Source organism: Bos taurus, chromosome 9, assembly GCF_002263795.3.
Source record: "Bos taurus isolate L1 Dominette 01449 registration number 42190680 breed Hereford chromosome 9, ARS-UCD2.0, whole genome shotgun sequence".
NCBI lineage: Eukaryota > Metazoa > Chordata > Mammalia > Artiodactyla > Bovidae > Bos > Bos taurus.
The window spans coordinates 40,832,206-40,846,177 of record NC_037336.1 but is presented as its reverse complement, the minus strand read 5'-3'; the positions used below and the strand labels follow the sequence as shown (position 1 = coordinate 40,846,177).

General features: G+C 41.8%; 1 pseudogene across 3 annotated transcripts in view; it reads left to right on the top strand.

Moving 5' to 3' along the window:
* The window catches only part of CCDC162P (coiled-coil domain containing 162, pseudogene), a 150,664-nt pseudogene that overhangs the window by 80,826 nt on the left and 55,866 nt on the right, over positions 1–13,972 (top strand). For all 3 annotated transcript variants that reach the window (XR_009495807.1, XR_003036370.2, XR_003036369.2), the window contains exons 18-20: positions 531–648; positions 3,777–3,942; positions 9,175–9,313. The product of XR_009495807.1 is annotated as a coiled-coil domain containing 162, pseudogene, transcript variant X3 (transcript). The remainder of the gene's footprint in view (positions 1–530; positions 649–3,776; positions 3,943–9,174; positions 9,314–13,972) is intronic.

Below are 13,972 nucleotides of genomic sequence, written 5' to 3'. Positions count from 1 at the left end.
GCCCTGGGGCTCTTCCATCTAGGGGTCTGGTTTTCCAGTTGGTATGTGGTTTCCATAGATACTGGGCATATAGATCAGAGTCCATAGTCCAGCCCAAGATGGAGTTCTGCTTTCTGGCCTGTTCTGTTTCCTCCTTCAGTTCAGTCGCTCAGTCGTGTCCGGCTCTTTGCGACCCCATGAATCGCAGCACGCCAGGCCTCCCTGTCCATTCATGCCCTCTCTGCTTCCTTTCTTATCACACCTTTCCCTGCGTCTGTGCCCACGCCTTCTTCCCAACACAACTGAGACTAAAACCAGCCCAACTGCTCTTCTCCCGGTGAGTTATTTATAACTGTGTCCCCTTTATTTATAACTGCGAGCTGCCTGAAAAGGAGTCCTGCTGCCCTCGGGCTTAGACATTTGATGTGTGTGTCACCGCAATGCGAGCTCTGGCGCTGCGGCTGGAGGGCGGAGGTATAAATAGTTCACACCGGGAGCCCCTTTTAGAGAGAGAAACGCTGTACTACCGGATCTCTCTTCTCATACCGCAGGAGTTTTCAGCCCCGGCCACGGCGTTTGCTGTCTGCTGATGGGAAAGTCTTCCTCAACTTATGGTTCATACCCCATCCTTCTGAAGTGCTAGTTATGTTCAAAACTCTGCCAGAAAAGGTTTGTATTTTTTTATCTGTGCCAGAATGGAAACTGGCTGTTTTTATGTCCCACAGTTAAACATGTCAGTTTCAGAGAATATCTCTTGTTGGTTTTTTTTCCCAGGAACATTTAATAACTGAAATCTCTCAGCTTCTCATATTTTGCTTGCTTTATTATAATTTCCCTTGTGCCTCGTTATTTCATAGTTCTGCTTCTCCGTGGTCATTACTAAACACTAATGGAGCTTCTGAGACTCCTTATTAATCCTTAATTTCCTCCCCAGCTCCAAGAAAACCCCACCCTAATATGCTGAAGCTGAAGAGAGGTTGAGATCACACTTAATCACAGTAATTAGCTGGTTTCTGTTTTTTCAGGAGTTCCTCTAAGTACCTCATTTACTGATAAAGGTTAACCATTAAAAAGAATAGATACAGAAATACGTAGTGCATTCAAGTATTAACTAAATAAAATGCAGTGTTGAAAATGGCAATTTGGGAACATTCTGATTTTTCTTTGTAAGTGAAAACCTGCTTAGCAATCTAGGATTCTCACCCTTTCCACCCCCCCCCCACCCCCCTTTTGAGGTGTGGGGCTTCCCTGGTGGCTCAGATAGTAAGGAATCTGCCTGAAATCCAGGAGATCCTGGTTCAGTCCCTGGGTCGGGAAGATGCCCTGGAGAAGGGAATGGCAAGCCACTCCAGTATTCTTGCCTGGAGAATTCCATGGACAGAGGAGCCTGGCGGGCTATATACAGTCCACAGGGTTGCAGAGTCAGACATGACTGAGCAACAAATACTTGTTGCTTCTGCTGCTAAGTTGCTTCAGTCGTGTCCGACTCTGTGCAACCCTATGGACAGCAGCCCATCAGGCTCTGTCCACTGGATTCTCTAGGCAAGAATACTGGAATGGGTTGCCATTTCCTTCTACCAACTAATACTTATTGAGGTGTAATTAACAAATAAAATTGTATATATTTAAATTGTACAGCATGATGATTTGATATACATTATAAAATGATTACCACAGTTAATACATTCATCACCTCACATAGTTACTTTTTTTGTTTTTTGGAGGTGAGAATGCTTATCCAACGCTAACAAAATTTCAAGTATACAATACAGTGTTAATAACTATAGTCACCATGCTGTACATTAGATCCTCAGAACTTATTTATGTTACCTCTTGACCACATTGCACCATTTCCCCCTTCCCCTGGTGACCACTTTTCTGTACGTTTGACCTTCATTTTTAGATGCCACATATGAGTGAGATCATACAGTGTGTCTTTCTCTGTGGCTTATTTCACTTAGCATAATGTCATTCAAGTTTACCCATGGTTGTAAATGGCAGTTCTTTTTTATGTCTGAATAATATTCCTGTGTGTGTGTATGGTTGTGTGTGTGACATTTTCTTTATCCACTTATCCATACACTGGACACTTAGGTTGTTTCCGTATCTTGGCTATTGTGAGTCATGCTACATGGAAGTGCAGATAATCTCCTTAATATATTGATTTATTTCTTTTGATATATCCCCAGAAGTGGGTTTGCTGGATCATATATTATAATCTTACATGCAGCAGAATGAAACTAGATCCCTGTCTTACACCAGTCACAAAAATTAACTTCAGGTGGATTAAAGACAACTGTTAAGACTGGAAACTATAAAATCTTAGAGGAAAACCAGGAAAAAGACTCTTTGACACCAGTCTTGGCAATGATTTTTTTGGAAACAACAACAAAAGCATAGGTAACAAGAGTAAAAATAAACAAGTGAGATAATATCAAACTAAAAAACCTCTGCTGGCAAAGGAACAAATCAATGGAAGGAGAAGGCAACCTACATAATGAGAGAAAATATTTGCAAACTATATATACATAAAATATGGAAGGAACTCATATTATTCAATAGCAAAAGCAAGAACAAAACAAAACAAAAAATTTTTAAACCTATAATCTGATTTTAAAATGGTCAAAGGACCTGAATAGACATTTTTCCAAAGGAGACATACCAATGACTAACACATAAATGAAAAGGTGTTCAACATCACTAACCATCTGCTGCTGCTGCTGCTAAGTCGCATCAGTCATGTCCGACTCTGCGACCCCATAGACGGCAGCCCACCAGGCTCCCCCGTCCCTGGGATTCTCCAGGCAAGAACAATGGAGTGGGTTGCCATTTCCTTCTCCAATGCATGAAAGTGAAAAGTGAAAGTTAAGTCGCTCAGTCGTGTCCGACTCTTCGTGACCCCATGGACTGCAGCCTACCAGGCTCCTCCGTCCATGGGATTTTCCAGGCAAGAGTACTGGAGTGGGGCGCCATTGCCTTCTCCGACAGGGAAATGCAAATCAAAACTGATGAGATATCACCTCACACCTGTTAGGATGGCTGTTATTAAAAAAGACAAGAGAACAACTGTTGGTGAGGTTGCGGAGAAAAGGAAACATTTGCACAGTTGTTGCGGAGAAAAGGAAACATTTGCACAGTTAGTAGGAATGATGATTGGTGCAGCCATAATGGAAAACAGTGTGGAGATTCCTCAAGAAATTAGAAATAGAACTACCCTTTACTTCATTTATTCACCATGAGCATTTTTTTAGGGCTTTTAAAAAATACAAAACTGCTACGTTCTGCAGTTAAGTCATAATTTTTCTCTTTTCCTTTGCTGAATGTTGATATTTAAGATCCATTGTTTGTTTTTTAGTCTTGTGTTTAAACTATATTGTTAAGTAGTTACGTTTTCCTTACAGGTAGGAAGAAATAACAGCCCTTAGGGCAGTGTTGTCTGAATATGAGTCCCGGCTAGGAATTTATTTGTGAACTTTGTAATTTGTTGATCATTGGTAATACAATCATATTTTGATGTGGTTTTGGCCACCAATGGCTTTAAAGAAAGAGAAACACGTTGTTTTAATTCCCCAGAAGGAGTTACCTTGTCAAAAGACATATATAACCTGTTATAACATATATAAAAGCTTGTTGTTCATTTTTTCAGTTACTATCTTGTAGATATTATTATGTATTATTCTGTGAAAATGTTTATTTAAAAATTCTTAAATATATTGTCCCTAATCAATGCTCATATATTTTTGTGTTCCCTTAGAAATTTCTTGAAAATTATTTCTTTGTATTGATTTTACTCACAGGTAGCTTTTAGAGCCTTAAAGCTAACTCTGCAGCTGATAGCCCCTCTTCATGACATTGTGGCCTACCTTTTCAGTTTTGCTAAACTTGGAAATTGTCCAGCATGTTTTGAATTTCCTCTGAGTCCTAACCCTCTGAGAGGTGACTGGGGAGGAACTGAGGGTATTGGTAAGTGATTAAAGGTGATTAAAATTGCCTTCAATATTCAGTTGAAATTCCATGACATGCTTTTTTTTTTTTTAAGCTTTATTGAGGCATAGTTGAATAAAATTTGAGAGAACAATATAATATTTGATATACATATACAGTATACACTGTGGAAGGATTTCCCCCATCTAATTAATTACTGTGAAGCCCTTAATGCTCAGAAAGAGAGAGAGAAGTCGCTCCGTCGCATCCGACTCTTTGAGATCCCATGGACTATAGCCTACCAGGCTCCTCCATCCATGGGATTTTCCAGGCAAGAGTACTGGAGTAGGTTGCCATTTCCTTCTCCAGGGGATCTTCCTGACCCAGGGATCAAACCCAGATCTCCCCCATTGCAGGCAGACACATTACCGTCTGAGCTACCAAGAATGCTCAGAAAGACAGGACTAAAATATTTCCTCATAAATGACAAAATGGCAAAGGGAAAGTCCCATCATATACTGTCTCCAAACTGATTGATTCCACATTTGTTGGCTAAACCACAAAGTATGCCAAGTCAGAATTGGGCCTGGGGTTTTGCCCTGCCTTTGTCACTTGGATTACTGGAAGCTGGGCTCTTTACTCTCTGGGTCTCTGTTGTCATCTGTAGAATAAGGGTGATGATAACTGTCTTAGAAGGTTGTTCTGTGGATTCAGTTCAGTTCAGTCACTCAGTCATGTCCAACTCTTGGCGACCCCATGAATCGCAGCACACCAGGCCTCCCTGTCCATCACCAACTCCCGGAGTTCACTCAGACTCACGTCCATCGAGTCAGTGATGCCATCCAGCCATCTCATCCTCTGTCGTTCCCTTCTCCTCCCACCCCCAATCCCTCCCAGCATCAGAGTCTTTTCCAATAAGTCAACTCTTCGCATAAGGTGGCCAAGTTTCAGCCACCTCATGCAAAGGTGAGGTGTTTACTGGAGTTTCAGCTTTAGCGTCATTCCTTCCAAAGAAATCCCAGGGCTGATCTCCTTCAGAATGGACTGGTTGGATCTCCTTGCAGTCCAAGGGACTCTCAAGAGTCTTCTCCAACACCACAGTTCAAAAGCATCAATTCTTCGGCACTCAGCTTTCTGTGGATTCAAATCTGTAAAAAGTTTAGAAGGATGTACAAGTACCCTTTAAATACTAGTTTACTTTCATTCCCTTTCCCCTCCTGGCCTTCCTGAAAGGTCAGAGCCTTGCAGACAGCCCTTAGGTAGCTAACAAGACCCAGTTGGTAGTCCTGTAGTAAGAATAGTTGAGGCTTTAGTTTTATCTGCCCATTGCTAATCCAGGAACTCCAACTCAGCACGATTTCTCAGATAAACACATGAGATGAAGACACTGAGATGCTTAGTAAACTGGGTTTATCAAAAGCAGTGAAACTAATCTTAGTATTTTAATAATTTGACTCCCATCCAAATTATGTCATTAGTCATGTAAATATTAATTAATTGATAGCAATATATTATAACATAGTAGCCAAGGATTTTAAAGTGTGAGAAGAACCAAAACAATGAGGTAACATGCCTATTTAAACCTAAGTGATCTTAAAACAAATGTGATATAATTTGAATCTATTCCTCTCTGGCCAGTGCATCAAGGAAGTGTTTGTGGGAGATTCTGACTTGTTCCAGGAAGAAGATTGATGCCTATATCTGAGGAGAGGAGCATGAAGGACTGGGGTTGGTGCTGCCCCAGCAGAGAAAGCTCAGAATTACTGTAGGCCTACTAGCAATTCTTCAATAAGCATCAAGAAATTACAGAAGTTGCAAAGCACTCTTAGGTCCTTTCCTTTTGCTAATCTGGGGACTGTTGTAAAAGGGGTTTACTCAGAAAATAAACTAAAATGCTCTCAGTAGAGCTGGATGTTAGTTGAGGAAAGGAAGAAAGGAAAATAGGCCAGGAAAAATGCCACCCCCCACCTCGAGAAGGGGAGACAGGTATTATATGGAGATGAGGAAGAGCCAGAGCTGTGTTTCCAGGAGAAGTCCCTGCATAGGAAGTTCTATAGCAGCTGGGAGGGGAGAAGCCCACAGGGAAGATGATCTGGGGGGACCTACCCCCACTTGAATCAATGGAGAAAAATAGGAGGGCTTGTCCTGGAGGAGGACAAACAGAGGATGCTGGCAAAGGAAACAGGCAGGGCTACATGTGGCCAGTCCAGAAGGATGACCCCACCAGTGTGACACTGAGGGATAGTAGGAAATAAGGCCCAGTTGTTGAGGACCTAGAACTGAGGAGGAAGGCAATTGGTTTCTTACTATTTATATGCTTATGAACTGGAAACCATTGAAATATCTGGGGGTCCAGGCTTTCCGAGGTGTGCAATTAGAGACCTACATGTTGTCATGTTGCCAGTAAAAATATTTGTGCTCCAGGGAGAATGTACAAAGTTTTACATACTTTGCTTTGCTGAAAATAGATAAAGAGCAAACTGAACTAAAAAAAATTCCACTGTAAGATAATCATCTTTTTTAAAGGCTAGGCTGCTTAGTTCCTGGCCTGCTTCCCAGAGGAGGCAAGGAGAACTAAGGTGAAAAGATGAGATGGATCTGTTCATATACCCACCCAACTCCCTTTAGCTGTTTCAGAATTATTTGGAGTTAGATAAAAGGACGTAGGTAGACTTATGTACTTAAAAAAAATTTTTTTAAAGAAACACTTCAAATTTCCGCTGTGGTCCTCCCACTTGACAGAGGAAGCAGCTCTTAGACACTGTGGACTAGTTCCTTGGACCCTGCAAAATTCTCTCCTTCCCTGAAGGCCAGCAACTCCCTTTGGAGTCAGTATGAAGCAGAGGATGTAATCAGAATGTGGGAGTTTACATTGTGATTTCCTTGTAAAGGATTAGGAGACCAAAGAAACCCAGACACTACACACTGAACTTAAGGTTTCAGGAACAAAAGGTACTGGCTTTGAGTATTCCCATGGAGGCTGGGCCACTGTGATTTTTCTCTTTCTGATTTCCCACACAGAACCCTCCTGTGGAAAGGCACAAGAAAAGGCTCATTTGTTTCCTAGTGGAGAGTCTCCTCCTTCCCCCACCACTGTCCTCCTCCATGACCGCATGTAACCACCTGCCCCATCCTCACAGACAGGCTTTCTTCCCTGCCCGTGCCCACTATCCCTGCTCCCTCTGAGCAGTGCAACCCCACAGAAAAAGGCCCAAATGAGGAGTATTATCAGTGTGTTAACTAAGAGAAGGTAGGCCTTCCTCCGTACCTGTATTTTAATGATAATGCCACCTGCCAGCACATAACAGTTTTGCTGGGAAGTGACCGTGTAAAAGTGCACACACAGAATTTTATAAACAATAATGGAAATAATGAGAAAAACCACGCATAATCCAACTATTCTAACAAGTGAAATAATTTTACTTTACTTCCTTCTAACCCTTGCTCAAATACATTTTACAGAGCTTTAATCACAGGGTATGTGCAACTTTATATTCTTTTTTAATTGTCATTACAGGGGATTATAAACTTTTTCTCCTGGTTACTGCATAGCCTGACAGAGTGTATTGCTTGTAGACCAAGCACACTAGACCTTGAACAAATAAGGCTCACCAACTATCCCTCCTCCCATCCACCACAAAATTCTTTGAGTTCTTGTACAATTTGCTGTGACTCCTCTTCTGGTGGAAGTTTCTTTTCAGCCCATATGACCATCAGATTTATAAAGGATTCATAAAAAGTCTAATGATTGACCCCAGTTCTTTTGTGGTTGGAAAAATACCCCCAAAACATTCTTCTGTTATGTGTAAAATGTCAAATGGGTATGAAATCTGGACTATGAGCTTCCCTGGTGGCTCAGAGGTTAAAGCGTCTGCCTGCAATGTGGGAGACCCGGGTTCGATCCCTGGGTCAGGAAGATCCCCTGGAGAAGGAAATGGCAACCCACTCCAGTATTCTTGCCTGGAGAATCCCATGGAGGGAGGAGCCTGGTAGGCTACAGTCCATGGGGTTGCAAAGAGTCAGACACGACTGAGCTACTTCACATCCTTTTCTAAAACCAAGAGCCCATATTGCAAGTACATGTTGGCTACCATTCTCAGACCTGGTTCTGCCCTCATCAGGCTCTCGTGGACAGCCTCCCTGTTCTCAGTCCCCTGCCTTCCATGCCAGAAACATAGAAAGAGTTCCAGTACCAGGCCAGTTAGGGTACAAGGCTGCTCAAGTCTGGGTGAGTTGTTTATACAGTGTAACTTTGGAAATGCTTCATAGGTCTCCCATCTCACTTCTGCCTTGGGCTACAATCAGGGATGATGATCAATTTCCACATTGCTTCTCTTTGCATAGCAGGGATGTCCTCTCAAGTAGAAAGCTATTACTCTCTCCACAGGGAGCTGATGAGCATTTCACATCAGCCAGCATTCTGTAGACCTGGAAATAGGGCCCACCCACCCACCCCACCAGTGCTCCCTAAGGACCATGATTTTTTTTTTCTGTGCTTTCCCATTCTGAGTGGCTCATTTCCTGAGCCAATAATAGAGTTGCTAGTACAGCCATCTAGACCCAGGCCAGGTTCCTCAAACCAGTATTGAGTACCGTAAAAGGCCACTAGCTTAAATTTCCATCCAAAACACATATAAATCCTTTAGGATAAGGGTCCAAGAAATAAGCCTATTTAGGATCTCTCACATCTACTCCTGAAATGATGTGAATCTCCTAGAAGGATGTATGTTTCTGTATACATATATGTATACATATTTTTGCCTCCTTGGATGGTCTTGAGTCTTCATTAATCCATGAGCCATTGACAGGATGAGTCTATGCCAGTGTTGATTTGAATGGTACGGCTGTAAGAAATGGCCGCTGGTTTATAATAATTTCAAGCCCCTAATAGATTTACTGAGACCCATATCTTTCCCATTCCTTGTAATTTCTCTTTTTCAATCTATTTAGAGTCTATAGCCTTGTATACTTTGAAACTTACTTTTAGCAGTATGTTCTTATTCTGCTGAAAAGCAATACAAGTTACTATATTCCTGAGGGAGGGAAGAAGGAAGGAAGGAAGGAAGGAAGAAAAGATAAATCAGGCCTTGGGTTCTGAAACATAAGGCTTTGCTGATCTTGCAAAATATTTAATTAGTATACTCACACAACAAACAAACAGAATTCAATTTAGTTAAAAAGTTAGCTTTGGAGGTGAAATGATGGTTCACAGGGTAGCTGGGGTAGCCTGTATTTCAATCTGTTTGACTTAAAATGTCATCTGTCTTCTAGGATCTGAACTTCAAGAGCTGCAGAAAATGATTGACAGCCTCCAGAGCCCCCAAGACCCCACTCTGGTGTCCCAGGTCCTTCTCCTCCAAAGGGAGGTTATGTTTCTGCAGTTTGACGCTGCAGTGAGGTACCTCATCCGGTAAGGGCTGGAGGGCTATTCCTGTCTAGTAAATTCTGTGGGGCAGGTGTTTCTGAGTGCTCATGGAGGGAGGCCACTCTTGGCATGAGTAGATAATGAGCTTAAAATAGTCAAGGGCACAACCTGATCCAGATCACTGCGGCTACCAAATGTGTTCTGCTGCAAAGGCTGTCCAGGTGGACTGTGTTCTTGTTAGATAATAATATTCTTGATTTTGTTAAATGTGATTCCAATGTAGTTAGTTTGCATAACAGACTGCTTTATGGGGAATCATATTTTTTATACTGCTGAAGATTATTCTTCCTACCAAGTTTTATTTTTTTCAGCCCTTAATTACCTTGCAGAAGAACAGAATTTTCACTGCACGTCTGAAACCAACAAAATTGACTACCTGAGTTAAATTTATAAATAACTTAATTTACCTCTAGCCTTGTAGGTATTATACTCTGCATCAAAAAGAATGTTTGTTTGGTTAAAGAGTCATGATTGATGAAAAAACTAGTTTGAATTAAGAATCACAATGTTTCCTGTATAAATAATAAGTTGTATATGGGAAGGGAAGAGGTACTCTTATCTGTGGATTATAATCATTTCCAACCGTTTGGCATGAGTGTCCACAGAGAATAGAAATGTGGAGTTTATACTTAACCTACTGTTCTCTCTTTCTACTCTGCTTTTTCTTTACTCTGAGCATCAGAGGACTCTGGATTTAGAATGCAAATTCAGCAGGACAAAAAAATCAGGCTATTTGTTTTTTTGTTTGTTTGGGTTTTTTATTGACAGGTTGCTTTGGGAGCTATAGCTTTGTCAAGCAGGTAGGATATAAGGGATCTGACTAATTGTCAGGATGGCCATTCATTAGCCCTGCTGCTGCTGCTGCTGCTAAGTCACTTCAGTCGTGTCCGACTCTGTGCGACCCCATAGACGGCAGCCCACCAGGCTCCCCCGTCCCTGGGATTCTCCAGGCAAGAACACTGGAGTGGGTTGCCATTTCCTTCTCCAATGCATGAAAGTGAAAAGTGAAAGTTAAGTCGCTCAGTCGTGTCCGACTCTTATCGACCCCATGGACTGCAGCCCACCAGGCTCCTCCGTCCATGGGATTTTCCAGGCAAGAGTACTGGAGTGGGGTGCCATTGCCTGAAATCTCAAGTCAGAATTTGCAAGGAATTTACATAGACTGAAGAAATAGGACTATACCTCAGAAATTCTTTTGGAATTCCAGCTCCATGGAGTTCATCTTGCTCCTGTTCTCCCAGGGAAACCGCTCTGCTTCCCCTAGGAATTGCTTTTTGGGGCTTTCTCCGCCCTGGCATACTCGGTCTGCAGGAATGGAGGGTCATGCGTCCTATGTCTGGTTTCAGTATTGTACAGTCAGTATGTTTTTCAGAGGACCTCAGAAGGAACCAGGAGTCCTTCATTTACAGCATTTCCTCCAGCCCTTTTTTTCTTCAGAGCCCTTTACGTTATGTGTGTGTTTGGAGTCACACAGCTAGTAAGCAGCAGACCAGGATTAGATCCTAGGTGCATTTGACCCCAAAGCCTGAGAACTAGGATGGATGCCAGACAGCAGCAGGATGGATGGAAAAGGAAACTGAAGAGACGACAGGAGGCAGGAGAAAAAGAGAAGTAAAAGATCAATGTCATTCTACTTGAGGATTTTATTAATACTTTGTGCTGAACCTGCTAGCAATAAGTCCTTAGATAACCAAAAGAGACAGAAAGCTTGGGGAAGTTCCCTTGCCCTTCCCAGAGCTCGCCAACTTTGGGTAAATACGACTTTTATTCCAGGAAACTTTTTTCTTATGTAAACTGAAGCCTTCTCCAGAGTTTAAAAAGAAGGAACTCTCACCTGAAATGAAAGCAGCATACTTCCATAGACCAGGGGAGAAGAGGCAGGATATAGCTCAGGACAGTGGCCCCATGAAGTCCTCCTTACCTGGCACCTGCTTCACTGTGGCACAGACCAGCTTATGTTGCCAGAAGGATACATGTTTCTAAGCACAAAAGTTTTTCTCTGCCTCTGTTGCCAAACTCAGGCAAGAACCTGATGCAAATTGGTGTGTCCTCTAATGGTGTCAGAATCACATTGCCTAAGGCCTGCCATTCACCTCTGGGCATGTCCACCACCTGTAAGAGTTATTTATTAGCCAATGCAAGAAATGCCTGAGAATTGAGTTTATGTTTAATTTCAGGTGAATTAATCATTTGTGCCAAAGATAAATGCTTGTGTGGTACAGTGATTTTAATCAATATCATCTGTTTAAGTTAGGAATCATAGGCCCCTGCTTGATTTTGTAAAGCCTGTGGGCTAAGGCTGGTGTTCAAGTGGTTGAGGCGGGGGGAATTCAAGAGTAGTAGTTTGTGACACAAGAAAATTCTGAGGAATTCAAGTTTCAGTGTCCAGAAATGGAGGGTTTTTTTGGGAACACAGACCTGCCTATTCATTTATGGATAACCTCTGGCTGCTCTCACATTACAACCACAGAGTTGAATAGTTGCAGTGGAGATCATATGCTTCATGAAGCTGAAAATATTTACTATCCAACCCTTTAAGAAAGAGTTTGCCACTCCCTGATTTAAAAGATTGAATTCCTTTGAAATTCAAGAATGGAAAGAAGAAAAAAAAGAAAGTTCCTCAGAGGAACTCTATAGGAATAAAACATATGCCTTGAAAAATGCCACTAATCTGAATGTGATATTGATGTTCAGAGTGATTACTGTAAAAAGGAGGAGTTTGAGGAAATAAATCAAAGGTGCCTTAACTTCCTGCCATAAGCCTTATTTAGAAATGAGTACATCAAGGGATCTCTGAAGAAGCAACACCAATTCTTTTAATCCTTGAATCTATGATGGTTTTCTCTTCATTTTTCAATTTATTTTTATGCTCATCTAGTTTAAGTGTCTCTGAACACATAGATATTAAAGTGTATTTCAGAGTTATCTGGGGATTTCTGGGAGATACACAGAAGCCCTCATGTTGTCCTGGTCTCCAGCGTCTGAGAAGTGAAGAGCCACAACTTTTTCCTGGCCTCCTCAGGGCTACTTTGCAGCTGTTTTTTGGGTTTTGTTTTCTTTTATATATCCTTGCATCCAGGAAAAAATGTAGCACGCGCTCCATGAATTCCCTGCTCCCTGTGGCTAGAGCCAGTTTACCTGGGATCACACTATGGGTAACTCACACACAAGATGACTGGCATTCTAGGAAGCCCTTGACTGCTTGTTGACAGTAAGGCAACTGGAGTGTGGCAGAACTGTTCGGAGAATGTGAGGCGTCTATATTTGTATTTTAGTGGGCTTCTGGGAAGATCTGACTTTATTAGGAGCTGGCAGTTGGCAGGTGTGCCACTGGCACAAGCAACAAATTGACCTTTCATTCCTATGGGCTTCCCTCTATCTTGAGTGCTGCTGGCAAGCTGCACTGATTAGAGCTACCCCAGCAGAAGGTGCAGGCCAGGGTTTACCAACTGAGGGTCTGAGTGAGCTATCACAATAAGCTGTTTTTGGTATTTCTAAAGGCATGAAGAAAAAGACATATTTGTCCAAAAGTTTTACAGTAAAGAAAATGTCACATTTCTTTCTTTTTTAAACTGGAATCATAAGAATGAGTAAGATAAGGAGGAGACAAAATGTGCTTTGGTTGAACTCTTACCTTGTGTCAACTCTGCGAGACAGCAGTTACATTACCGTCTTTACAGATGAGGGGATAGAGAGAAGTTGCATGACTGCCCCAGGGTCACATGCTTGTTGTAGCAGACCTTACATTAACACAGTTTGTCAGACTCCAAAACCCTGTTCTTTCCTTTATATCATATTTCTTTATCTCTTCCTGCAGCTCAGAGCTTAGGCTAGGTGCTTATGTGGCTTTGAGTTAAAAACAGGAGAATGCTTAATTTGGTTTAAAAAAAAAAAAAAAAACTTTCAAAATATGGGGTCCATGGAGAGGAAGGAAATAAAAGAGGATATAGTGCTAAAATTGTTAGGTATCATCTTGAAACTCCTTTATTTAGGTGGCATGATTTTGTTCAGCTTCCTAATAAACAGTTCTATTGATAAAGGGGAGGTGGGAACCTACCAAGGACAGTGATCTTGACTGAAGAATTAAGAAAGTGGGAATAGGATAACCAATGATTTGATCAGTGGTGACGCCTAGAATCTGACTGACTCTGGTCTCTCCAGACAGAGTATCATATGCTATGATTCTGTCACTTAGAGTAGCAGTCATATTTACATCTGAACTGTGTGATTTTTTAATAGCCTCCAAGTATGTATAAATTAATAGACCTAGTATGTGTTTGGGACTCTAAAACTCTCCCAAGAATTGTGCTTGTTTGTGGCCCTTAGTTTAAAACTCTGCACACACTTAGCAAGATAAAAGAACAAGTCATTGTTCTGTGTTCTTTTATGTGATAATCAATCTAGTGCAATCACAGGAGGAGATACAGGAGAGACTCAGGGAAATAAAATTATATTCGGTTCCTAGACACATACATCATGCCACGTCGTACAGGGCCATGGGTCAGGAGCAAAGAGAGTGTTTAGGCCATGGCCTGGAAAGGCAAGGCAGAACAGGGGAACATTTTAAGATCTGCTGGTTGGCATAATTCCAGCAGGCTTTGGGCTGTAGGGTTGGTCTCTGTTCTATTCTTAATAGCTCAGTCT